Source organism: Echinops telfairi, unplaced genomic scaffold (genome assembly GCF_000313985.2).
Source record: "Echinops telfairi isolate 266 unplaced genomic scaffold, ASM31398v2 ScPeMD7_4225;HRSCAF=4972, whole genome shotgun sequence".
Lineage (NCBI taxonomy): Eukaryota > Metazoa > Chordata > Mammalia > Afrosoricida > Tenrecidae > Echinops > Echinops telfairi.
In genome coordinates, this window is record NW_022108124.1 from 6,713,987 (window position 1) to 6,739,969 (window position 25,983).

Below are 25,983 nucleotides of genomic sequence, written 5' to 3' on the forward strand. Positions count from 1 at the left end.
CCATGTGGGCTTTGTTGCTTCTGAGCTAGATGGCTGCTTGTTTACCTTCAAGCCTTTAAGACCCCAGACACTATATCTTTTGACAGCCAGGCACCATCAGCTTTCTTTGCCACATTTGCTTATGCACCCATTTGTCTTCAGAGATCATATCATGGAGGTGAGCACACAATGATACGATTTTTTGTTAATTGATGCCTGACAACTGATACCTTTGGCCCCTCATGATCACACAGACTGGTGTGCTTCTTCCACGTGGGCTTTGTTGCTTCTGAGCTAGATGGCTGCTTGTTTACCTTCAAGCCTTTAAGACCCCAGACGCTATATCTTTTAATAGCCAGGCACCATCAGCTTTCTTCACCACATTTGCTTATTCGCCCGCTTTGTCTTCAGCGGTTGTGTACACAGATGTTTTATTTTCAGTCTATCCCACTTGTCGATTTGTGCCTGTTCTGTATTTGTGTCCTTCCCTAGTTCCAATAGCCTATGTAGTCCCTGCACCAAAGTTCTCAGGTTTGTCCTAGTTCCCTCATTGATGGCCCTAATAATTTAGGGTTTTACTACAGGGTCTGTGATCCACCTTGAGTTGATTCTTGTGCCTGCAGTGAGATGAGGATCTTGCTTCATTTTTCTGCAGGTGGATCTCCATTTTTTCCAGCACCACTTGTTGAAGAGGGCATCTGCTTCCCATTCGATATTCTAGGGGCTCTTATCAAAGATCAGGTGTCTGTATGTTGATGATTCTATTTCTGGGTTTTCAGTTCTTTTCCACTGATCTGAGTATCTGTCATCATACCAATACCATGCTGTTTTGACCACTGTGGCTGTATAATAGGTGCTAAATTCAGGTAGAATAAGCCCTCCTACTCTGCCCTTGAGTTCTCTGATAATTCTGGGCTCCTACCCTCTCCATATGAAGTTGGTAATCAGTTTTACCAATTCTTTGAAGAAAGATGATGGTATTTGTATTGGGATAGCATTAAGCTTATATAATGCCTTGGGCAGAATGAACATTATTACAATATTGAGTCTTCTGATCCAAGAGCATGGGATATTCTTCCATTTGTTGAGGTCATCTGTAGTTCACCTCGTACACATATTTTGTTGTTTTAGTCAGTTATATCCCTAGATATTTCCATCTGTGCTTGGCTATTGTGAAGGGTACTATCTTTTTGATCCCCTCTTCCGTGGTCTTGTCCGATATGTATAGCAGTCTGGTAGACTTCTGTTTGTTAATCTTGTATCCTGTCACTCTGCCACATTCCTCTATTGCTTCCAGTACTCCCCTTGTGGAGCTTTTGGGATTTTCCATATATGAAATCATATCATCTGTGAATAACGATAGTTCCACATGCTTTTTCTTTGTCTTATGCTGTTCGCTAAAACCTCCAGTACGATGGTAGATAAGAGTGGGGCCAAGGGGCATCCTTGTCTGCTCCCCTTTTTCCATGGGATTATGTTAGTCTTTTCTCCACTGGCTTCCACGTTCAGCCAACAAAATTCCCATGGTGAAACCTATAACCCAACATGAGGGTGAGGTAAGACAGGATAGCATTCGCCAGGAGAAGGGGGCAGACTAGAGGGCAGCTGAAACAAATTACACTGATTTAAAAAGGCAATGTGATGCAGTAGGCTCTTGGCTAAGTACCATTACCTGATTTTCTCATTTGATTCTCACCATAACTCTACAACAGAGGGAGGTACAACATGTACAATTAAATTTCAAGTTACCATATTTTCTGAATTCCCTAAATAGCCATCAGCAAACTGCAGCTCGTGAACCATGTGCGGTTCTTTGGGTACATGCATGTGGCTCTGAAGTAAAGTTGGAAAATTTTTAAAGGATACTATTCAAATCAGGGTGATTTCATTTGTTTGTAAAAATATACTTGTGACTCTCAGATCATTTTCAAACTGCTGTGAGGGATGAGATTGGCGCTTCCATCTCAAATGTTTGGCAGCCCCTGCTCTAATAAGTTCCAATTTCAACTAGTATATGTCTCACTGACAGTCTACTTTGATTTGGGGTTTATAGAATTAGGCTTACTATCCAGAGAAGATAGTGACCTCACCACACAGGCATCTTGGTCCATTTAAACTCTTTGTCTTCAAGTTAGTCTAATTTTGTGTGGAGCCCTATTGGCAAAGTGGTTAAAACGCTGGACTAACCCAAGGTTTGACAGTTTGAACTCACTGGCTGCTCTAGATGAGAAAGATGGGGTAGGCTGCTGCTAGACAAGTCACAGCCTAAAAACCAATGTGGCAACTCTAATGAATCAAAATCAACTCCAAGGCAATGGGATTGGTTGCGGGGAATAGGGCTTTTAATGTATCCTCATTAAACTCTCAGTTCAAATGGGTGATTCCAGAGGGGAAACTGCACATTTGTTGTTGTTGTTCTTGGAATCTCGACAGGCATGATATATCACACCATGGTAACATGAGACAGACAATAGAAAGTATTGAACACAGAAAACTTTTCAAGCCAAACAAGCAAATAATTGTCATTCCAATTATTTCATAATGGCTGACAACCCAGTAACACAAAAGCCTGAGTGACTCCCAGGATGGCACTGCCATCATAAAAACCTCAAGACACAAAGAGCACTTCTGAGCTGCTGCACAATTCCGACAATACACATTGTACAGTGAAACCTTGTTATGCTGAGCGAGGTGGTTTCGTCCCTGAGAAGTAAGGGAGCCAAACAATTCCCAGTCCTCAACTGCCTGTATAGTCTTGTTGATATTTTAATAAAATGACCGGCTTATTTCAACCTGGCAAATTCAAAGTCAAGTCTTTCCAGTCCCTTACCTGGCAACGAGTAAGATTTTCTTCAATTCTGTCCCATCACTTAGGCTCTAAGTAACCCCAAATTAGTCTCACAAATGTAAGTGTGCAGACTGAAAGAAAATGACCTCCCTGACATAATAACATACATGTACACGTACATTCAAAATCATCCCGTTTTCAGCAGCCAACTTCTCTTTCTTATAAAACCTTTCCCTTAAATTTAGATTTTTAAACTATATGCTGAACTCATTCAAATGTGTGATTTATAGAAAGGGGGAGACAATGAAAGAGGGAAGGGGGGGAGAGACAGTGATCCAATTTTCCACTCTCCACAAAAACCCACTAACATGGAATAAAAATAAGATTTTGTATTAGAATAACACAATTGATTACATTAATTATATAGAATGGACTTTCAATATATGACTTCACAGAGTCCTAACAGTCCCACACTTCATGTTATCAACCTCATTCTACGGGAAATGAAAGCAAGACCCAGAAAGGTTATGCAACTTGGCTCAGGCCATACAGAGATTAAGTGGTCAATATCTGAACTCAATCCAAACAGGGCTGAATTTGAGCCTCTGGTCACGAGGGACAAGATAAAACTGGTCAAGTCCAGATGTTACACTTCACCTTCTTCTTTGTGTTTTTCAAATTAGTCAAGTTAAGTTCTTCAGAGTATTCTAATATTGTTGTTTGTTTTTTTTTTATTTCTATTGTGGTTCTATTGTGATGTTGCCCATTTCATTTCTTAATCACACTGTTTGCGTGGTTTTACCTCCGGTGTCAGCAGTCTGTCTATTCATCTTTTCAAGGAACCAACTACTAATCCTGTTGATTCTTTCCACTCTTCTGCTCTTTTCTGTATCATTTATTTGGGCTCTAATCTCTGTTTTGTCTGGTGACTGTAGGTTTATTTAGCTGCTCGGTTCTCTTTGTTGGAAATGTTGGTTAAGGTGTTGATTTTGTTTCCTTCTTTCTGTGCATGTGCATATTTTGCTATCAATTGCCCTCTGAGCACTGCTTTTGCTGTATCTCAAATGTTTTAGTATGCCAGGTTTTCATTCTCATTTGATGCAAGGGTTAGCACTGGTTCCTTAATTTCCTTAATTTGTAGATTTGTTTTACTTTGGATCCTTCTATATCTGGGTTGACACTGGTTGGTATTGTCATGTCTGCTAAATCTCCAGTTATTATCTGTTATCACTTAGTTCTTTGGCCAAAGAACTTCCTTTAGTATTTCTTACAAGTTTGGCCCAGATTTTACAAATGGTGTTAATTTCTGTTTATTGTCCAATATCTGGATTTTGTAATCATATTTGAGGACACTTTTTTAGTGAAGGTTTTAATATATGTCCTCCCATTGTCTTCTTGCCTACATCATTTCTGCTGAGCAATCAGAGCTTAGACTCATTTTTTGCAAGTAACTCTTCAATTTTCCTGACTGCTTTCAAATGTTTTTCCTTGATTTGGGTTTTGGAAAGTTTGATTATGAGAAGATTTGGTGATTTCCAGGAAGTGGTAATCAATCCTGGTTAGAGTTCATTTTGCTTCTTGGGTGCTTATCTGCTCATCCTTCATAATATTAAAGAAATTTTCTTGCAAAAACTCTCCAATAATTTTCTCGGAGTTTTTTGTTTCTTGTCTCTTCCTACGCTGAAATTCTGTATATCAGAAGATATTCCTCTTGAGGGGGCCCAAATAATTCTTAGGCATTCTTTCTATTTCAGTTGGTTTATTTGATTTTGTTCTTTTTATCGCTCCTTATTCTTATTGTTGCCATAAGCCATCAAATCAGCTCTGACTCCTCGCAATCAATACCACACACAGCAGAGCCGAGCACGCCCCACACCTACACCGTCCTCACAATTGTTGTAGTTGAGTCCCTTGTTGCAGTCCTGGTGTCATTCTCTCTCTTCAGGGGTCTTCCTTCTCTCTCACTGGTCCTGCCTTTACCAGGTCTGATGCTGTTCTCTCAGGAACTGTTTTTTCCTGATTGCCTGTCTAAACTACAGGAGATGAAATTCTCCTTTCTAGCTTCTAGGGAACATTCTGGTTATGCTTTTCCAAGACAGCCTTGGTCTTCTGACAGTCCACGGGACTTTCAATATTCTTCACCAGCTCCATCACGGGAATGCATCATCAGTTCTTTGGAAGTCTTCATGTTGTCCAGCTTTCGCCTGCGTAGGAGGTGACCCAAAGTGCCATGGCTTGGGTCAGGTAACACCTTGGTCCTCAAAGTGATGTCATTGCTCTGTAACACTGTGTATAGCTCCCGAGCAGCAGATTTGCAGAGTGTAATGCGATGTTTGATTTCTTGACCGCTTCATCCATGAGCACTAACTATGGATTCAGGTAAAATGCAATCCTTGACAACTTTGTCTCTCTTTATCACGATATTGTATATTTCTCCAGTTGTAAGGACTTTTATCGGCAAATGTCAAATTAGTATTGAGAGATTTGTTGTCAATCTCACTAATTCATTGGTCCAATGATTCAATTCTTTTCCATGCAGTATGTATTCTGAAATCTTAATCTTTCAGATTTCTGTTTCCTGTTTGTGCATGGCTTTTAGTTCTTATTTGTCTTGTCAATTTCTTCATGTAGTGTTTTCTTGAACTCTTCTCAAGTTTTGCCTACGATTCCCTTGATTTTGTCTGTAAACTTTCTGAATTTCTCTCTCAATCTGTGCAAAGTACCTAAATATCATTTTCTAAATTTCTTATCAGATATTCTGATGTGTATTTTTAATCAATATATTTCTTATTCCAAATACAATTTCCTCTGGAGAACGTTTTCTGGCTCAGTATTTTGCTTACTTGTTTAGGCCACTCTATTTTGTTTCTGCCAGTGAATGAGAATTGTCCATGGTCTCAGAGGCATTGTGGTACTCCTATATTTTTATTTAATTAGTGATTGCATGTCGGTGTGTTCTTAGGGATTCACTATTCCTGTCCTGGTGGGGGTTGTAGAGAATGGAAGAATGTGCATGGTTCTATTTGCTGTTCTTATAGCACCAGTGAGGGAACGTTTGGCTGGTGCTGGCCATTCTCTCTCTTTTTTAAAAATCATTTTATTGGGGGCTCTTAAAGCTCTTATCACAATCCATCCATCCATCCATTGTGTCAAGCACATTTGTACACATGTTTCCATCATCATTTAAAAATATTTTCTTTCTATTTGAGCCCTTGGTATCAGCTCCTCATTTTATTCCTCATGAACCCTTGATAATTTTTTTTTCATGTCTTACACCGACTGCTGTCTCCCTTCATCAGGGTCTATTCTTAATCAAGCTGTGCAGGAATGGGCAGTGGCGTTGGCCCTGTGGGAAGTATAGGTGTGACTGGTCCATGTGGGCAAACTTGCTGTCTCTGCTACCTGGAAAAATGTGGGGAGGGGCGAGAACAGCAAGAAGAAAACAAAACAACAGCAAAAATTAAACTAATACAGGAAGAAGTGAGATGAATCAAGCAACCAGCAGCAAGGAAAAAAAATTTTAATGGCTAAAAGAAAAAGATGAAATAAAAAGAATGGAAAACAGAAAACTAATAGAAACAGAACTAGAAAGAGAAGGGAAAAGTTTAATAAAACCTAAGAGAAGAAAGCACAGAGAAATAAGGAGAAAAAAGAAAAGAAGGGAAAGTCAGGGAAAGAGAGAGAGAGAAAAGGAGGAAACTGGAGCCAGGAGAGCAATCCTGAGGGGAGAAGACTGTGTTGGGCAGGGCACTCAGAATGGATCAGCCCCGTCTGCCTACCAAGGAGGACACAGCTGGGAATCAGGAGGGAGCAGGGTACCCAGGCCTGAGCTCTAGTCTACATACTGTCTGGATTCGGGGAACCTCATCCAGGAGATGGTCTTTTGAGTCCAGTTGGCAGCTAGGGGCAGGTGGCTGCATATGAAAAGAACTTCTGCCATCCAGAAGCGATGAGGGCCAGGCCACCCATCCAGCTCTTCCCATTCTGCTGGCTTGGTGAAGCAGATTTTACGTGACATCAGCCCTGAGGAGTACATGCACCCAATGGCAATCCATGAAGGTGAAACTTTGACATCAGGCAGAACAGAGGCTGGGCAGGGACATTTCTATCCTGTCCTATAGGGCCAGTATGAGTCAGAATCCACTCAATGGCAGTGAGTTTGCTTTTTTTTTTCTGGCTCCACTCTTGCTAGTTTTGTTCAACTGCTTCCACTATGCATTCAATCCATTTATACTGAGCCTCAAGTTTCCAGGATTATCACCCAAATCTTTTCAGTTTCTCACGTCTTTGTTATCGAGGGTCTGAGTAGCAGGCCTGCTTCATCGGCCATCCTGCTGAAAATCTGGATAAGTTTCTTAGTTCCATCATCAGTAAAATAGCAATAAGATAAATTCTTCTTGCCCTGTGTTAAAGTGTGGATTAAATCAAATAATGTATGGAGCATGTTTAGTACTGGAGCATAGTAAATATTCAATGAATATTCAAGGTTGTTGTTTATCCTCACTAAAATTACATGCCAGATTAATTATCCCAGTAAAAGATATTAAAAGCTGATGGGCTCAAATATCATACCAATGCTAAAGTTTATTGATTAAGTGCCATGGATTAGACATTATTTTAAGAAATTACATTAATTTCCTCACTTAAACCTCATCAAAACTATGTAGGGCTGAAATGTTATTGTTCCTTGCTTTAGAGATGAGGAAAAGGATGAACAAGGAGGTTTAAGGATCTGCCCATAAACCTGCAAACGTTTAACCACCAGTTCCTGGGGAGTTACACAAAGAGCGGACCCAAGTCCTCATTTGTAGCCTATGTCATTTTCTATGGCGTCAAGACTTCCACCACGGTCCATGTCAAGCTATTAACTTGAAGACACTGACCACCGAGTTGGGAGACTGTTATTAGGTGCCATGAAGTCCTTTCCAGTTCCTAGCACCCCAATGTACAACAAAAGGAGACCACCCAGTTCTGTGCCAACCTTACAACCAGGGTGTTGAAGGACCTTTCTCTTTTTTCTTTAAAGCCCCTATGCAACCCAGAATGATACCCTTCTCTAGGAACGGGGATCTCCTGAGAACATGTCCAAAGCACATGATCAAGTCTCACCATCCTTGCTCCTAAGGACCGTTTTGATCCTACTTCTTCCAAGACACATTTATTCCTTCTTCTAGTAGCCCATGGTAAATATAGTATTCTTCATCAGCACGATAAGTTAAATGTATCGATTCTTCTTGGGGCTTCTTTATTCATTGTCCACCTTTTGCATGTATAGGAGGCAATTCCAAATAGCATGGGTCCCTTCAGGAACACCTTAGACCTCACAGTGACACAGCTGGAATATTGTGGAATGAGCCCCCTGGTCTAACTCCAGGGCCATTCACTTAACTTCTTCACAGCATGTTCACATCTTTCTACTCCAGCTGCTCAACACTGCATTAAAATGCAAAGGAACTGATATCACACTTCTTAGAAAGTACCTAGTTAAAAAAAAAATCCCCAAACTCAGATTCTGCTTGTGTTCTAATGTACAAGTTTGAAAAGAAGTCTGGGCTAAATTATTAACTATGCATCATTCTCTGTTCTTTTCTTCTTTTTGCCCTCTGCAAGAGAACAACTGTGTCTCTTCAAGAGGACTTACAACTGATTTATTTATGTTCCTTGCTTCTGTGTGTGCCACAGTTAATATTGCAGTTTGTTTGCAAGATACAATAAACATAATGTTCAAAAAATAGATTTTTCTCATTTACAAATGCAATCTAGTCTTCACCAATGTATACATTTCCTGGTTGGCTAGGATGTTTAAAAATGTTTGGATTGCTCAATTACTATCTATGCTGAAAATATATATTATGCATTCTTTCTTATTGAGTATTTTATGCAAATTGTTTTTCCTCTGTTGAAATTGTTGATTCATTTCTACTAGCTTATTAATAACACATTACCAGATGTTGCTAAATATCCCCATACAATTCCAATTCTTGATCAAGCCTGACACACAGTATTTCATCCAAGGAGCCTTTGCTTTCAACTCTTAATTCAAAACATGCATTGACTTAACATTTCTTAAATGTGCTGTAAGGATGAATACAGAAGAACAGCTTCAGTTTCTAATCCTCTGCGGTAAGTAAAATACCACTCTGTGCTCCATAAAGCAGCTCCGAGAATTTATTCCACAGATTGCGCACTGGTAGCACGCATGTGGTAAGAGTGGAACAATGCATTCCTCTGAACCACTGAGGCTTATTCTACCTCCCACAATGGCTGGGCCCCGAGGCTTCAGAAGCTGCCTTCCTGTCCTCAGCTGCTTGGTGGTGGCCAAGACTTGGGCAGAGGAAGCCCTTCCTAAGCCATGTCTGTCAGCATTCAGGAGGCAGAGCAGATCTGTGTGACAAGGGCCTGGTCTCTCTCGGCTCGGCAGTTCTAGGAAAACAGAAGGCAAAATTGAGCTGGGGAAGAAGGACTCCGGCACATTCTATTGTCTGTCATCTTAGCACTCAGTGAGTCCCTCTGAAATGTGAGCTTTCTTTAGCCTTCCAGAATCCAGAAACAAATAGACGACTGGCATGGTGTCACTACGTTAATGACTTGATATTATCCCTGACCCCATCACCCAATACTTTCCTTTTACAGGTGCATTGCAAAGTCCAAGATTAGCTCAAAGAATAGACGACCCATGTGTGGGACTTCAGGTACGGTGACACCAGAAAGGTTTTGTTGGGAGGTTATCTTTCCTGTGTTTGGAAGCCACACCTCGTGCCCAGCTCTCTACCCATTCAAACACCAATGTCAGTCAGCCCCTCTCCTCCTCCACCCTACCTTGGTATCCTTGTGTTCCCCTCATTACCATGTTATCCCCCAAATGGTTAGGCATACACCAAGAATGATCTTGTTTCCTTCCTTCCTTCTGAGGGAAATAATATCAGTGTATAACATATTTAGGAGGGAGGGTGCAGCTATCCCATACAGGTTATACTGAAGAAACTAATTTTTTTTAATATCTGCATGCTAAGCTCTTTTCCATCTTGTCAGTTAAAATAACAGCTAATACTGAGTAATCACCAATGAGTTTACCTTAATTTTAAATACTTTAGTCACCATTAACTCATTGTATCCTCAATAAAAAAAAAATCATTGTATCCTCACTCCACCTCTGTGAACCAAGTACTGGTTCCCCCTTTTGATATGTAAGAAAACTCAGATGTAGAGTTGAAAGGTCACCAGCCTAAGCACTCATAGCTGGCAGGTGGCAGGGCTCACCTTCCCTGTCAATGTGGCTTCCCACTTTATGCCCACACCCACCACATGGCATCATATGATGGTAGCTTCTCAAAATAATTGGGCTTCTCATTTTTTTTCCGTGAGGGGATTGGATTAGATCTTCTCTGAGTGTCTTCTGAAATCCCTGGTAAGGCAAAAGGCTAATGTGCTTAGGTGCCAACTGAAATCTTAGAGGTTTCAGCCCACCCAGAAGTGGATTTAGACGAAAGGGCTTGTGATAGGTAGGTTTATTGTGCCAACCTGGCCAATAAGAACATGCGGGATTAACAAGGTCGCAGTTTGATTGGAGGGCAAAGAGCTAAATGGCTTGGCGAACCCCGCCTCTCTCTCTTGCTCTTTGGTGATCTGACCAGTGTGCAGCTGCCTTAGCTAGTTCTCTGCCTCAAATTGCGAGCTACACTACCTCTGGGACGCCCAACCCATAGATTGTGTCACTAGAGCTTGAGGTTCAAGAACTGCTTTGCCACACTGCTGGTGTATGCATCGCTTGAGCTGGGGACTGTTGGACCCTGTCATCTGGCTGCCTGTTGGTGACCTGCCCTGCTGTTTGCTTCCTCTGGCCAGACTTCCTATATTGCTTACAGAAGACCCAGCTGTCCGTTCCTTGACCTTGGAGTTGAAGGAATTCCAGTATATTAACTGTTTCACGGAAGTGAGCTGAATTGAGCCCTCTGTACCACTGTGTGGGCTAATTAGCAGTTATATTCTTTTGTGCTGCATATATCTATATCTATACAATCATAAGTGTCCTGGTTTTGTTTCTCTAGAGAACCCTGTCTAACATAGGCCTCATGATCAAGTTCCCCCCAAATCAACCATTGAAAACTCAGGGGATCCCAGCTACACTCTGATTGCTACACAGGGGTGGAGGGTGATGGGTCTCATCTGAATCAGAGTCCCCACAATAGCATTTTGATTTAAGATGATGTCAGCTCTCACCCTGAGAGTCCCTGTTGCAGGTTTTCGTCACATTGTCATCTCACATTCTGGCAAGAGTGGCCATGTGACCACCATTTTTGACACCACATCTTCTCTTGTGTTCACAGAGCAGGACCAGATATTTCTCCCACTGGTGAAAATTAATGAGTATTTTTTTTTAACAAGACCTTCTTGTTTTTCAAAAGAGAACAAAGTGGAAGGTGTGCTTTGCCAGTTTCATTATAGAAGTGGGTTGCGTCAGGAGACCTGCGTCTATCGCTGCCTGAGCTGTGATTTCTCTGGGGTTTCCAAAAGCTTCGTCCTCCCTGAGGCTCAGCTCTGCTTCTGTGTGAACTGCAAGCACAGCCACCGCCCTCGGACCAGCTTTTCTAAAAGTCTATGTCAATGTTGACTACAGTGAACCCTCGTTTATCGCGGTTAATCGATTCTAGACCCTACCGTGATAAATGAAATTCTGCGAAGTAGGATTCCTTATTTATAAATCAAATATTTTCGTAGTTAGAGCATAGAGGACATGAAAAAACACCCTTTAGTCACCATTACACTTGTATTACCCAATTTATTAAACGAAAAAGGGAAAATACAGTGAAACATTTTGGACGTTACAATTATCATTTATTATTTATTATATTATTTATGGCATCAAGCGTGTACAGTATGAATCAGTGGCAGTAATGACAGAGCATGCGCTGTTACGCAAAAACCACGATAGAGTGAAGCCGCGCAAGTCGAAGCGCGAAGTGGCGAGGGTTCACTGTACTTGTATCTGTCGCCTACTTCCTAGTTAGTGCGAATTTTACTATTAATGTTCAAACATGGGGAGAGTACGTAGGATAATATATAGTTGGATGACCTATTTTGAAAATAACAATAACAGGTAATATTAATTTTCAAAGGTAGATGTGATCAAATAGGAAAATGTTTCTGATAATTCAATTCTCATTCTAAAAACTTTTTAATCTCAAAATATGCAGCTGGTGGAGCTGAATGCAGAAAGATTCATTTTTGCATACAACAGATACTTAGCAATGATTACTGAGCTACTTACAAGACCAATTTATAATTCAATTACTTCACAAGCACACATGAAGGCCCGAGAAATTCAAAAACTGAAGAAAACCAAACTCACTGCCATCAAGTCACTTCTGACTGGGTGAATCAAAGCCTGAATGAACTTGGCTTCCCTGCCATCAACTCAATTCCAACGCATGGCGACACGCAGGGCAGGGCAGACAAGCTCCTATGGGAAAGAGTGAAGAGATCGCATAGTTCAGCCAAACATGTTACAAAGCTTCCTGAGAGCTTGCTTTGTGCCAAGCCCAATGCTAACAGCAATACTTAGATTATTTTACTTAATTCTCACAACTATCCTGCCTATTTTGCAGATGAGAAATCTGAGAAGGGTAATTAATTTGCTATCATGAAGAAAAAAAAAGCTCACTGCCATCAACTCAATTCTGACTCATTGTGACCCTAAATAAGGTTTCAAGGTTACAAAACTTTACAGGAGATAATAACCTCATCTTTCTCTCAAGAAAGAGCTGGTATCTTTGAACCATCGATCCTGCAGTTAGCAGACCATTGCTTACCTAACAGCGCCTTGACAAATAGTTGCTCAATAGTAGTGGCAAGAATTAGGTCAAGATTTATCTGACCAGTTAGCCAGAAACAATACATTTCTGTGCTTTATTATATTCCTATGAAATAAAAACAGAGTGAGAAGAAAAATAAATAAGAGATACTTTCTATTGTCAAAAGATTACTGGTTGATTGGGAATGTGATATTGAGAAGTGACTTTAATGGAATATCGTTCTTCACCCTCTCGAGGAAAACACGCCATCTCTGGGAGCTTCCAAGAGGGAAAGAGTACACTGGATGGAAAGATCATACCAGGCTTCATGGAAAAGGTGGTATTGAAGCTGAGCCCTATGAAATTTCAACCAAGAAGCCCAGAGAGTGAATTTGTTAGGTTGAATCACAAGGACGATAGAAAAAGAATGAGGGGATAAAAAACACCCCAAAACACTGAGCCATGATTACCCTCTGTCTCCTGAAGTGCAGAATAGTAGTGTTTCCAAGTTACTGAAGAAGTAATGTTCTCCTATAAAACAGTTGGTGGGCTTGAACTTCCGGTCTTTGGCTAGCAGCCCAATGCTTATCCAATTGAACCACCAGGGCTCCTTGATTGTTAAAAATAGATTCCAAAAAAAAAAATAGATTCATTGATTTGCGAAAGACAACTACAGAAGAGATTTTGGCAGCCCTTGGCTGTCCCAAGAAGAGACTGGATGGTTCTTCGTGAGCAATGTAAAGCCACTCGTGAAAACTCTTAGTTAAGCGGGAAACACAATCTGAGCTTTACCTTCATTAGGAAGTGAACCAAAGGGTCTAATGACTTGTGCATTGACTCTAGAGGGCAGGAGACTAGTAAAACAGTCCTGGCAAAATAGAATGAAGGCTCAAAGGAAAGTATTGACTATTGGGGTGGGAGGTCGAGTATGGATGACCAAGGGTGAACCCGGAGGAAACGCTTCCCCTTTGCTTCCAACCATATCTTCCTCACTCCAGTGGAAGGCAGTAGAAATGTTTCCTGTTGGTTCAAATTTCACTGAGTGTCTCAACATAAAGGAAAAAGAGTATTTTTTAAAATCATTATGCCATTTTGCCTTGATATTCTACCTCTGGATATTTCCAACATCTGTCTGGAACTTTCTGAAAATCTACCTATATGACATTAGATAAAGACCAAACACACTCGTTTTTGCATAAAACGTACTTTTCTGCTTAGAGTGTGTGGTAATTATACAATCTGTTGTCAATTTAAGAGGACAAAGAGTGAAGGGTGGAGTCTAGTCTGTCAATCAGTTCACAGCCAATGAGGCCTCAGTGTGGGCACGGCCTTCTCCTGAGATTCTGGGAACTCCAGTATTCCTCCCTGGAGGTGGGAGACAATCTCTCACTATGCTCATTCCCTGGGAGACATTGTAGCTAACAAGACACATGGAACCACAGTAGAGCCCTGGAGCTGAAGGAGCCACATGGAGCCAGCTCTGCCAGAGCTGGCATGTTTACAATGCCACAGGATCCACAAGACATCCCATCTTCTGACCTGTGAACATCCTCCATTCGGCATCATTGCATGTGTTTTGTGAGTCTGAAGAGGAATTTATAGATTGGTATCAGACATATGGGCTAATACCAGATTTAGGGACTTGATCTGGTCTGAGCTGAGATGTTGTCTCAATATTCAATTGCTCTTGTATATAAAGCTCTTTCCTGTACACATATGAATGCCTCCCTGGATTTGTTTCTCTAGTCTACCTGGACTAACACAGGGTTTTTCTATCAAATAATAGGAAGCCAAGCTCTCATATCAAATTACTGGAGGACAAACTTCTCACTGGTCAATGGCACCTATTTTGACTTTGTTCTCTGACCTATTCCTGTCTAAAGCTAAGTGTGTTGGTCACACCCTCTGAATGCTTCCGAAAAGTAAGAATATAGAGCCTGGCCTTGTGTTGTTCCATCTCACATTCAGGACGGCCTTCATTGCATTTAACAGTGTGCTCTGCATTAAAAGAAAGCATTCACAGCAAAACCCCATGTGAAGGTTTGAGTCAAAAACCGTCGTGTTGCTGAGTAAGGGGGCTCCATGGGCCAAAATTAAGATCTTTTTATGGCAGTTCTGAAACACTGGAGAGCGTTACCACGGAAATCTGTCTGAGTCTAGACAACAGCATTCATGATCAAGTAGATTCAGGAAAAGCTTAGAAGGGCTGCCAAAGGGATTTGCTAATGTGCTACACACACACACACAAACCCCCTCCTCTATGAAAGTAAGAAAATTCTCAAAGCTCACAGGCCTGGAGTTGCTTCCAAGAGAGGGGTAAATAAGGTCATCCAAACATCCCTCTTCTAAATATTGAAAATTCTTTTTGTCAATGCCTACGTATTCACCCCAAACTAGGATGAACATCTACTGATTAGACATACGTCCACAATGGACATATTTCAATGAATGATCTCAAAATGCTATGAGGGGGCAAGGGAGTAGTACAGATTCATCCCAGAATGTAAACACTCAAAACCCTTCTTTTTACCTACCTCCCCTTCCTAATCTCTAGGCAACAATTCCAAAGCTTACAAATTATGTTTGTAGTAAAAAAAAAAAATTCTTAATTATAGCAGTTATTACCGTAACATTGGAAAATATCTTAATACAGCTGAGTGTTCTCTGCGTGTGGTGGCAGAGTGGTGTGTTGGCAATGCCACAGCTCACCAAAAAGCAATGCCAAGATGCCACAGGGCCCATGGGGAGTACTTCCCCTGCCTCTGAGCTCCCTGTCCAGATGCCTCGTCTTCTCTCCCACCATCATGGCCCACAAATAAGAGTGCACCGCTCTCACGAAGAGCGCCTTGACACGTCCATTTTCCCCGCGCAGCAACCCCCAGGAAAACAGAAAGACTGTCTCCGACCCCCTTCCTCCCCACACATCTGTCCTCTTCTGTCCAGACATTCTGGCCAGCGGACAGCCCTCGTCATCCCCAACCTGCCAAAACGGTGCCCACGCTGGTGACCACAGAGGCCACTTCCTCATTACAGAGATGCCTACAGCCTTCTCCGGGCCTCAGCTACAACGTCCCTAGAAGCAAACGTTCCCAACATGCTGACCTGACTTCCTATGACGCCAATTCTCCTTTCACCTGTATTTTGCAAATGCCACATATACGAATAAGGACCAAAAAAGCTCATGACCCAACCACACCTGAATGCTCCTCTCTCTGAACTCACCCCTCCAGTCCATCTGTTATGAAACAAACAGACCAAAACACCGTGGGTCCTTTTCAATCTCTTTTACCTTTTGTCAGCAAATCGGTCACCAGTGGAATGCATCGCTAATTTAATTTACTGATGGCTCATACTTAGAATGAGGTCAGAATGTGATTTTTCAAAATGTGAAATCACGTTGTCCATTTTCCCCGGCTAACGCATCGCTTTAGCCTATATGCCCATGTGAAACTAATTTCTTTAGCGCGCCTCTTTAAATGGCAAGGGTAATTATGATTGCTTAAATAAAGGCTAGGAAACTGACCTATAATGTTTTCCCCTCAGAATAGGCCATTTCTAAAAGATACAAAAGTGATTTGTGTGAGACACAAGGAACATGCCTCCTTTAGATTGAAATTGGACTTTAAAAATGAAAAAGGAAATTAGCGTATGTCCTTGCAGGAATTCTTTTCTTTGTCTTCATTCTCTGATGGGGAAAGCGACAAAGAGTTGTTATCAACAATTCAAGAGGCCCTCTGCATCAGGAAAATCAGGGGTCAATGCCTCCACTGCTCCAGGCCCCGCCCACACTGTTGAGTTTCTTTGTCTCACTACCTGTTGTGACTGTGCTTTGGGCTCCCCAGACAGCAGGAGAAAACTCGACAGTCTTCGTATATCACTGTCAAATGTGGGCCCATTTTTATCCGACTGGAAAACCCACTGCCCCTGAGTCCATTGAAACCCAAAGCAATCCCTCACCTGAAACAAAACAGGAGCCACCCCAGATTACACATTTCCTCTTAAGCCCCGCCACGATGGGCGTAGGAGTGATTTTTTTCATGACAACTTGGCTTATCGTAGAAAACGGCTCAACTTCATTTAAAAAAAAAAAATGGCAGTCATCTTCTTGAGGAAAGCATAACTCGTCCAGAACATGAGTTTAAAGTGAGCCTTGTAAACCGCACAGCTCAAATAGGCGCACAGAAGGAATCTTTAAAGAGTGAGACGACGCGAACAGAAGAGACTAGGGAGAGGTGGGATGGGGGTAACTGGGAAAAGTTAACCCCCTTAAAAAGCGAATGGTGATATGGCCAAGTGTGAGTACTGTTCCAGGAGTGTCAGATCTGTTTTCCCATGAATGACAAGATTGTCCATTTACTTTAAAAGGGGGGAGAAGAAGCAGACTCCCAGTCACCAAGTGGGTTGTAATCACAGTGACCCCATAGGTAGAACTGCTGTTGAGGGTTTCTGAGTCTCAACTCTTTACAGGAGTAGAAACCCTCATCTTTCTGCCAAGGAGCAGCTGGTGGTTTCAAACTGTTGACCTTGCAGTTGGCATATCCCATTATGCTACCGGGGCTCCTGGGTCATGTTGATAAATCTGGATCAGATTAACAGGATGGGGATAAGGTTAGGTTCAGCTGTTCAGCTTTAAATGACTATGGAATATAGAAAGGATTATACTACCATGTGACTCCTTTCTAACATTTCATATTCATTAAACCCAATGAGTGGTGACTACATGATTACTAAGTAAAATTTTTGTTTGCTTTTATATTTTTGTCTTAGGTTTCCTCTTTGCTTTTGCTTTGCTTTATTTTATTTTGTTTTGGCTTCACTTTTAAGAAGAGCACCTGAGAACTTATAAATTCTTTTTGCCTAAGCCTTAGATTGCCCTTGAATTTAGTTGGGGTCAAATTAGAAATGTTCCCCATCTCTCTGGTTGGCTGCTAGCTTTCTTTAAATAGGACCGCACAAAGTGACACAATGACATTTAATAACAAATCCGATACATAAAACTGCTGAAGTGTTTGAAATATCTAAAAGTTTTATGACAATACATATCAAATGATACACAGAATATGAAAAGTCCTGGAACATTAGCAAGACTGGCTGGAAATAAACCTATCATAAAGTAACCTCTGCCTTCTCCAAGCAGAAGTGGCAATTACATGGAAATGGAGGAAGATTTTTGAGACCAGTACTCTTTATGTTATTAAATTGATGCCCTAACACCATAAATGGCTTACTGTCACCTGGAGACTGGGCCAGACTATTTAATTCTGGAGGCCTTAATGATGGTACTTTCCAGGAGATGAACTAGAGGTGAAAATTCATGAGCTTTGGGAAAACAACAAATCTGCTGGGGTAAAGAAAACAACAACAACCAATCCCCGCCCTCCACCCTGAGATTCTGTTTAAAAAAAATTTTTTTTAAGGTGAGAAAAGGTGTAACATGCTTTCAAATTTGTCATGCCACATATCTCACAGATAAACATTCATTTGTCATTTGGGTTTATTCATGAAAAAAATCTGATTAAAGATAAGCACTGTTACAGCAAATGCTTTTAGCAAGCATTAATGAATCCCCCTACTAATGTTTACATTGAGTATCTATTCGCATTTCACCAGTCACTTGTTTCCCAGGGGTGGGTTGGTTTTTTTTTAATATACCAGACTGGCAGTGTTTTGTGAATCAGCTAATTATACAATAACCTTTATCAGAAGCAAAACCAGAATTACTTAAGGTTACAGTGATTTCAAAGCAGTGATTTCTAATCCTCATTTTCAATTACATCTGAGCCTTGAGTCAGAAGAAAAGCAAGGAAGTTGATAAACAGCCACCCACAGCTAAAGCCAATTGATGAATTTATGTTGTTGGGTAATAATAGTTAATAACGAGCTGTAAAGCAAGAGATTTCTATTTTCATAAACTGAGTGCCATATATAAGCACACGATTACTTGCCCCAGCTAATGGTACAACTTGACCCAGACTTGTTATCTTACCTGTCGGATTGACAACGATGTGGAAACTTAATTTCTGATTGACTCTAAAATGCTCTTTGTGGAAAGGGGAAGGCAGGTGGTTTGGAGTAAAGAACCCACCTTTCCCATGTTTTTCCCTGTTAAAACGAGTTCAAGAGCTTGATTTTTTTTTTAATCGTTTTATTAGGGGCTCATATAACTCTTATCACAATCCATACATACATCAATTGTGTAAAGCACATCTGTACATTCATTGCCCTCATCATTCTCAAAACATTTGCTCTCTACTGGCATCAGGTCCACATTTTTCCCCTCCCTCCCTGCTACGCCCTCCCTCATGAGCCCTTGATAATTTATATATATAAATTATTTTATCATATATTGCCCTGTCCAACGTCTCCCTTCACCCACTTTTCTGTTGTCCGTCCCCCAAGGAGGAGGTCACATATAGATCCTTGTAATTGGTTCCCCCTTTCCAACCCACTCTCCCTCTATGCTCCCAGTATAGCCATTCACACCACTGGTCCTGAAGCGATCATCCGCCCTGGATTCCCTGTGTTTCCAGTTCCTATCTGTACCAGTGTACACCCTCTGGTCTAGCCAGACTTGCAAGGTAGAATATGGATCATGATAGTGGGTGGAGGTGGGGGGGTGGAGGGGAGGAAGCATTTAGGAACTAGAGGAAAGTTGTATTTTTCATCGTTGCTACATCACACCCCAAGACCCCTCTGCAAGGGGATCAAGATCTTGATTTTGTTTTCTCACTTTGCATTGAATGTATAGCATCTACTAAAGGCCCTGGGATGGAAAAAATCGTGCCATGACTTACTCTGCGACCTTTGAGTAAAAATGAAAAAAAAAATGTTGAAAAACAAAATGCTTGCAGGCTCTGCTCCAACCTATTGCCTTCCTGTGCCTATGCTCTGCCTTGGTACCAAGACATTACTTATCACATTCAGGATACCCCAATGGGCAGGTGGATAGAGGTCAATCGATGTCAAAAAGTGGGGTGAGGATGAGACAAAGACTTGCTTCTAATCACTTAAGATATGAGAGAAACAAAGATATACTTTGAGTGAATTGGCCCCATGGGTTAGCCCAACTATTGGTTTATGACTTGACTGTCCCCATCAAATGAGTCAGTAGAGATCGGATTGTTCATGTCCTTCGGAGTCTCTTTGCCAATGGTGGTTCTGAAAAAAAAAAAAAAAGATGCAGTGCTGTTGACCAGTAAACTCTAACACGAGGAAATCCTGGCCTGGGATCTCACCCAGTGGATTTCTGGGAACAATTGCCTTTCCGTATCATCCAAGTCTTTCCCTCCACACTGTCTGTGTGTGAATGCCAATAATGAAAAGTTACACATTTCCAAACTAGGATCTAGAGTTTTGGACTCTTGCGCAGAGAGAATATTGAGGCGCTGACATCTAGATTCCAAGTGCTGTGTTAAGTATTCTTCCCATTGTGTCTTCAAGGAGGCCTGGTGGATCAACTGGTGAGACACTCAAGGGCAAGTCAGAATGTCAGGGGTTCAAACCTACCCATGACTGCGGGAGAAAAGACAGGCAATCTACATCTGGCCAGATTCCAGCCTGCGAGATTTTATAAAGCAGTTCTACTCTGTCCTATGAGTGAGACTCAGCTGGACCAAGAACAGTAGCCTTGCTCTTTTACATGTCTTTGAAGGATCCAATTGTTTTAGCAAAAAAGCATGCAGTGACAACCAACCAGTCATACAGACATCACAAAGCCCAGAATCACGGGAAGGTGAAAACTTGGTTTCTAAATGTCTTCTAGGTTCATTTCAGGGAGAATTTTTCTTCTTCTTCTTCTTCTTTTTTTTTTTTTTTTTGAGAATTCTTCTTGACTTAGGGAAGAAAGAAAATTGTCACATACTTAGTCAACAGCCTATGACAGATAATAAATGCTAAGAGGTTCTTTAGTGATGAAGTGTTGGGGTGAAAAAAGCAAAGGCCAAACCACTGGATGGCATAGAATATTCTGAGACCAAGAAAGAAAGATACAAGGATTTGGAAATGGTCCTTCCCACCATCATTGTCTAAACCACCAGAAGGCACTTCTCAAAGAGGTGTGACAAACTCATCCACCAGCCCAGAGGAAGAGAAAGCAAGATTTTCCCCCAATCATTTTTACTGGGGGGCTCTTACAGCTCTTACAACATTCCATTGATACAATGGTATCAAGCATATTTGTACATATATTGCCATCATCATTTCTAAGACATTTTCTGCTTGAGCCCTTTATCAAAGCTCCTCTTTTTCCCCTCCCACCCTCCTGTATCCTTGATCAACTATATATTATTATTGTTATTTTGTATCTTACACCGTCCTTTGTCTCCCATCACCCACCTTTCCATTATTCAGCCCTTTCGGGGGATGGGGGGGGACTATATATCCAATCTTGTGATGGGTTCCCCTTTTCTCACCCTTCCTCCTGCCTGTCCATCCCATTCCTTCATGATGTCACTATTCTCATTACTGTTCCTGAACTCTATCTTTCCTGAATTCCCTGTGTCGAGAGCTCTTCTCTGTGCCAATGTGTGTTCTCCAGTCGAGTCAGATTTGTAAGTTACAACTGGGTCATGGTAGTGGGGAGGAAGAAGTATTCAGGAACTAGAGGAATGATGTGTGATTGGACAGTGCTATACTGCACCTTGGTTGAGTCATCCCTTCCTTAAACCACTTCTGTAGGGGGATATCCAATTATCTACAGATGGGCTTTGGGTCTCTACTCCAACCCCCACGTTCACACCCATGCAGTTGTCTGGTTTGGATCTTTTGATACCTGTTGCCTTATCTGGTTGACACCTCATGATCACACAGGCTGGTGTTTCTTCCCTGTGGGCTTATTTACTTCCCTGCTGGATGGCTGCTTCTTTTGACTTCAAGCCTTTAAAACCCCAGACACTTTATATTTTGGTAGCCGGGCACCATCTGCTCTCTTCACCACATTTGCTTATGCACCCATTTTGTCTTCAGCGATGGGTCGGGAAGGTATCAAAGTGCACCAGGTTACCAGAGCCAAGTGTTCTTGTGGTAAAGGAGACCTTGAGTAGAGAGAGGAAGCTCTTGTGGCACTGCTGAGGGCCTAATGTGTCAAAACCTCTAGGAATAAAACATGTACACTCGCTTGCAACCTTCCTCAAAGGAGCCTTGGTCACGTGGTGAGTTACACCCTGGACTGACCACTGCAAGGTCAGCAGTTTAAAACCACCAGCAGCTTCTCAGGAGAACTGTGGGGCTGTCTGCTCCTACAAAATTGTACAGGCTCAGAAACCCAAAGTGGCAGTTTCGTTCTGTCCTTGAAGGTAGCTATGTTTCCACATTGACTTCATATCACGGAGTTTGGTTGGGGTTTGGAACTACCTCTCTATTTCGCCTTGGGAGCCAAGTTTTTGAAAGAACTTTTTAAAGCTTTCTATATTCACCTTCACACCTCCCACTCAACTCTCTTGTTGAAATCCGTGCATTCTTACCTTGTCTCTTCTCCCTAAATCACCCTCTGTAACTCGGATAACGTCTTTTGAGTTCCTGTTCAGACAATGCCCTTTTGAGAGGTGATTGGCCAACACCTCTGCCTGGTTACACAGTCTTTTTATAGCACAGCTGTCACTCTGTGGTCACTGTCTACCGCCAGAAGGCACACCCACCAGAGGGAGTTCTGTGCAGCCCAGAAAGCTGACTTTGACATCAAGACAAAGTTCATCTTTAAATTACAAATTTGCATTGGCCAAGCTCACAGAGACCAATGGACACACAGGAAGCCAATGTACAGATTGATAATAAATATATCATTTCCTTTGGTGCCAGAGTATTCCATTTGTGTGTCTGGTAGATAAGAAAAGTCAAATTGCATTCAGAAAGTTGCCGGTAGACCAGAGAATCAGAGGGAGGTGAGGAGGTCCTACAATTCAAATGTCTCATAGTTTCTTATGAAGCATGCCTCCACCCGCACCAAAGTCCTAGCCCTGCAAGGGGACACAAATGCTCCAAGTACATTGGAGGACATCCACTCTCTTTCTCCAGGATAACAGTTAGACAGGTGGTGTCAACATTGGCTTGCAGGCTTAGCCTTTGTATTTTCTACATGTTGACCAAAGATTCTCACAATAAACAGCTCCTTTCTTTAGCAATTTTAATGTAGAGAACCAGGAAGCAAGTCAAGTCTCGTTGACCTTGGACTTGTTAGCTTTCATTGCATACCTCTGATCCATTCCAAGTTTAATTGAATGGCTGCTCTTAATTCATCCACTTCAAATTCTGGGCATTGCTCCCATCTGCCTCCCACAACGACCAGCCTGACTCCTTGAACGCACCTGCTGTCTTAAGCCTTACACCAGAGCCTGCTAATGGGCTGGGGGGAAGGAAAGACTACAAAGCTAACAGATTCTAGACTCAGCATAAGCCAGCCTTGCTGTTGATCCGACTAAGACACTGTGCCGCAATTCTGAGATCTGGCCTCACAGCTCTGAACTAAGCCCTAGCTAACAGCCTATTTCAGGATCTGGGGACTTGCCTCATCCTCTCATGGCCTCAGGCACAGTTCCTTTCGGACTAGAGTCTTCCCAGGAACAAAGGTCTGCGCCCGCTTCTCTCATGATAGGTTCCAGCTTCTCTCTGCTTGCTGCTAGTTCTCTCAGCCAGCTGTCTGCCCTCTTCCACCTCCCCGAATGGATTATCGGTCTCTCTCGCTCTTCCTTTTAAGCCCATTCTGGTCCCTAATTTATTCTAATGAGTCATCTAATCTCCAGACCCAAGACCTCCTTCTCCTGGCACCACCACCCCCTTTCCCTGGTTCAGCCCATTTGCTCCCTGGCCTCATACATGACCGAGACAAAAACCCAGTGAGAGGAATTAACTTCTCCTTCTCCCCCCGCTCATGTGGACATTAGGTAGTCATATAACGAAGTAAGAGCAAAGGCATTGCTTAGAAATGCCTGGCTTCTCGCTGGAAATCTAATGAAATTACATAAACTCAGTCCAAGTAGGCACTGCCAAATTCTGGCTACAGAGTCCGAGAACATAATATTGGCTACAGAGTCCGAGAACATAAACATTTTGTACAGGTCTGCCATCGGCAGTACATGACTAGCCTGTGTTGCTCTCTCCATAACCTGGTGGCTTCGAAGGTCCTTTCCAGTCCTGAGCATCTGTGACACCACCACCATCACCCCAAACAGGCAATGGTATAGCTGTGTATGTGTGTTTGGGGAGGGGTAGTATGTATGATATGTCTGTAACGCTTTGTATTTTCTCCGTGGTCCAGGAGCATTTATTAATGGTGTGCCTGGAGAACTTGAACCACCAATGGTTCACCAACAACTTTCAGATGGAGAAAATCCTACAACTGCGGGATACACCGATACTATAAACTAAAGGAAAGGAGCAAATCCCTCCCTCTGCGGCGCACTGCTCTACGGCCTGCAGACCTGGCCCCGCTGGACCCCCCAGAGGTTGGACAGCTGGAGCCTGCTGGGATGGCAAAAGCAGTATCCCACCAGGTCATGTTGCAGCTAATCGGAGACTACCCAGCAGCAATTTAGATGCTCCCCAACGAGATTATAAATTCCTCAAGGGCAGGGAACATCCTTTATATTTTTCCTGTATCCATATGGTGTAGGGGGTGAGGGGAGGGAGGAGAGAAGATTTGGGGGCTGGCAGCCCAGTCAGAAGCAAAAGAATGTTATCCACCTCCACCCCCAAGTCAGCCTCTTCTCTTACAGTCACAAGAGGAAGGCGATCAGAAATAGCTTTTGAAAAGAGCCTCCCTCCTGCCTGCCTGAGGAGATGTGTAAGGAGTCATATTCTCCCACACTCGGGGAGGAGACTAGCTCACGGATATCACAAGAGACATTCTTGCATCAGAAGGATAATAGGCCAACTGAAGTGTTTGGCTGTGCCTGCATCCCACTGCCACGGGCAGCTCAGCTAGCCACACCTCCCCATGGTAGGCTGGGCTCTCCCATAACTGAAAAGACAGACAAGAGCCAGACCCTGTCCCGGCGCCAGCCATGTCGCCAGGCTCTCTGTAACTAGAGACACCAGAACCAGAATCAAGGGCGACTTCGCTGAGCACCTTCATCCTAGCAGTGGGGTGAGCTAGGGTCAGCACAGGCAACGTGTCTGAGGAGTCCACTCCGGATTTGGGCAATGAAAGGATTTATTGAAGGATGGAAACACTGGGTAGCAGACCTAAATTTTCTCCAGCACAAGCCAGTGAATGGCGCCTTACTTGCCACGAAGCGATTACGAAATCCTTCTAGCTTTCATTGACGCAAAGTTTCAAATGAAAGCACATTTTTAAAAAGATCAGTATTGCCATCACCGCCACCATCACCATTGCTGTCATGATTAAGGTAATACATAGTTATGGTTTTTAAAATACATAATACCCAAGGAGACACGGTAAAAAAATTCCCTTCCTTTATTTTCCTCTAACCCATTCTTTCCCCAGCGTGTCCCTGTCTGCCCTGCTTTCTAGAGGAGCTTTCTATAGGACGGTTTGTGAAAAATCTCAAAAAATATATGTGCATAGAAAAATATCCCATACATAAATGCATATAAACACATACATATCCCTACATGTGATATAGATCTACCTTATACAAATACCATACATCCTCAAGTATAAGCTGACCCCAAAATCAGCCAAGGCACCGAATTTTACCACAAAAACTGTATTAAAAATGTGCTGAAAAACTCAGCGTGTACACAAGTACATGCTACATCATTTCACAAGTTGACCATATTATGCTATCTCCAATGTGATAGTTTCCCATATGATATTCCTTGTCAGTCACATGAACACAAATGCCTATCAGACTTTAAAGGACAGCACAGTATATGACTACTCAGCTGTGGGTTCAAAAGCACTCCAATCTACTTGGGGGCTCTCACTCCTGTGCAGGCTTACCTCAGACCACCTGCAGAAAGCTTGTCACACAATTTTCTTCTTCTTCTTCTTGTTTTTTGGGGTTTTTTTTTTTTTGGTTCCCAGCACACATAAAAGTGATATTTACACTACGCTGTAGTCTAAAATAAACAGTACAATGAAAAAGTTTTAAACATTGTGAGAATTACCCCAGGAGACACAGAGACGTGACAGGAGCACACGCTGTTGGAAAAGGGACTCCGGTGGTGTTGCTCCACGCAGAGGGGTCGCACACCATCAAGGTGTTGGGAAAAAAGCAGATTTCAATCTGCAAAGCACCACAAAGGAAGCACCGGGCACATGCCTTGCCTATATTCTCTCTCCTTTCGAGCCATGTTTGAAAGGCTTGCTGTTGAGTTGATCCCAATTCATAGAAGCCCATGTCACAAAACAGGCCTTTTCTACAGGGTTTTCTTGGGTGTAATCTCTATGGAAACAGACCAGCGGGTCTTTTCTTCGCGCTGAGCCACTGGCTAGGTTGGAACTGCGAACCTTTGGGTTAGCGGGCG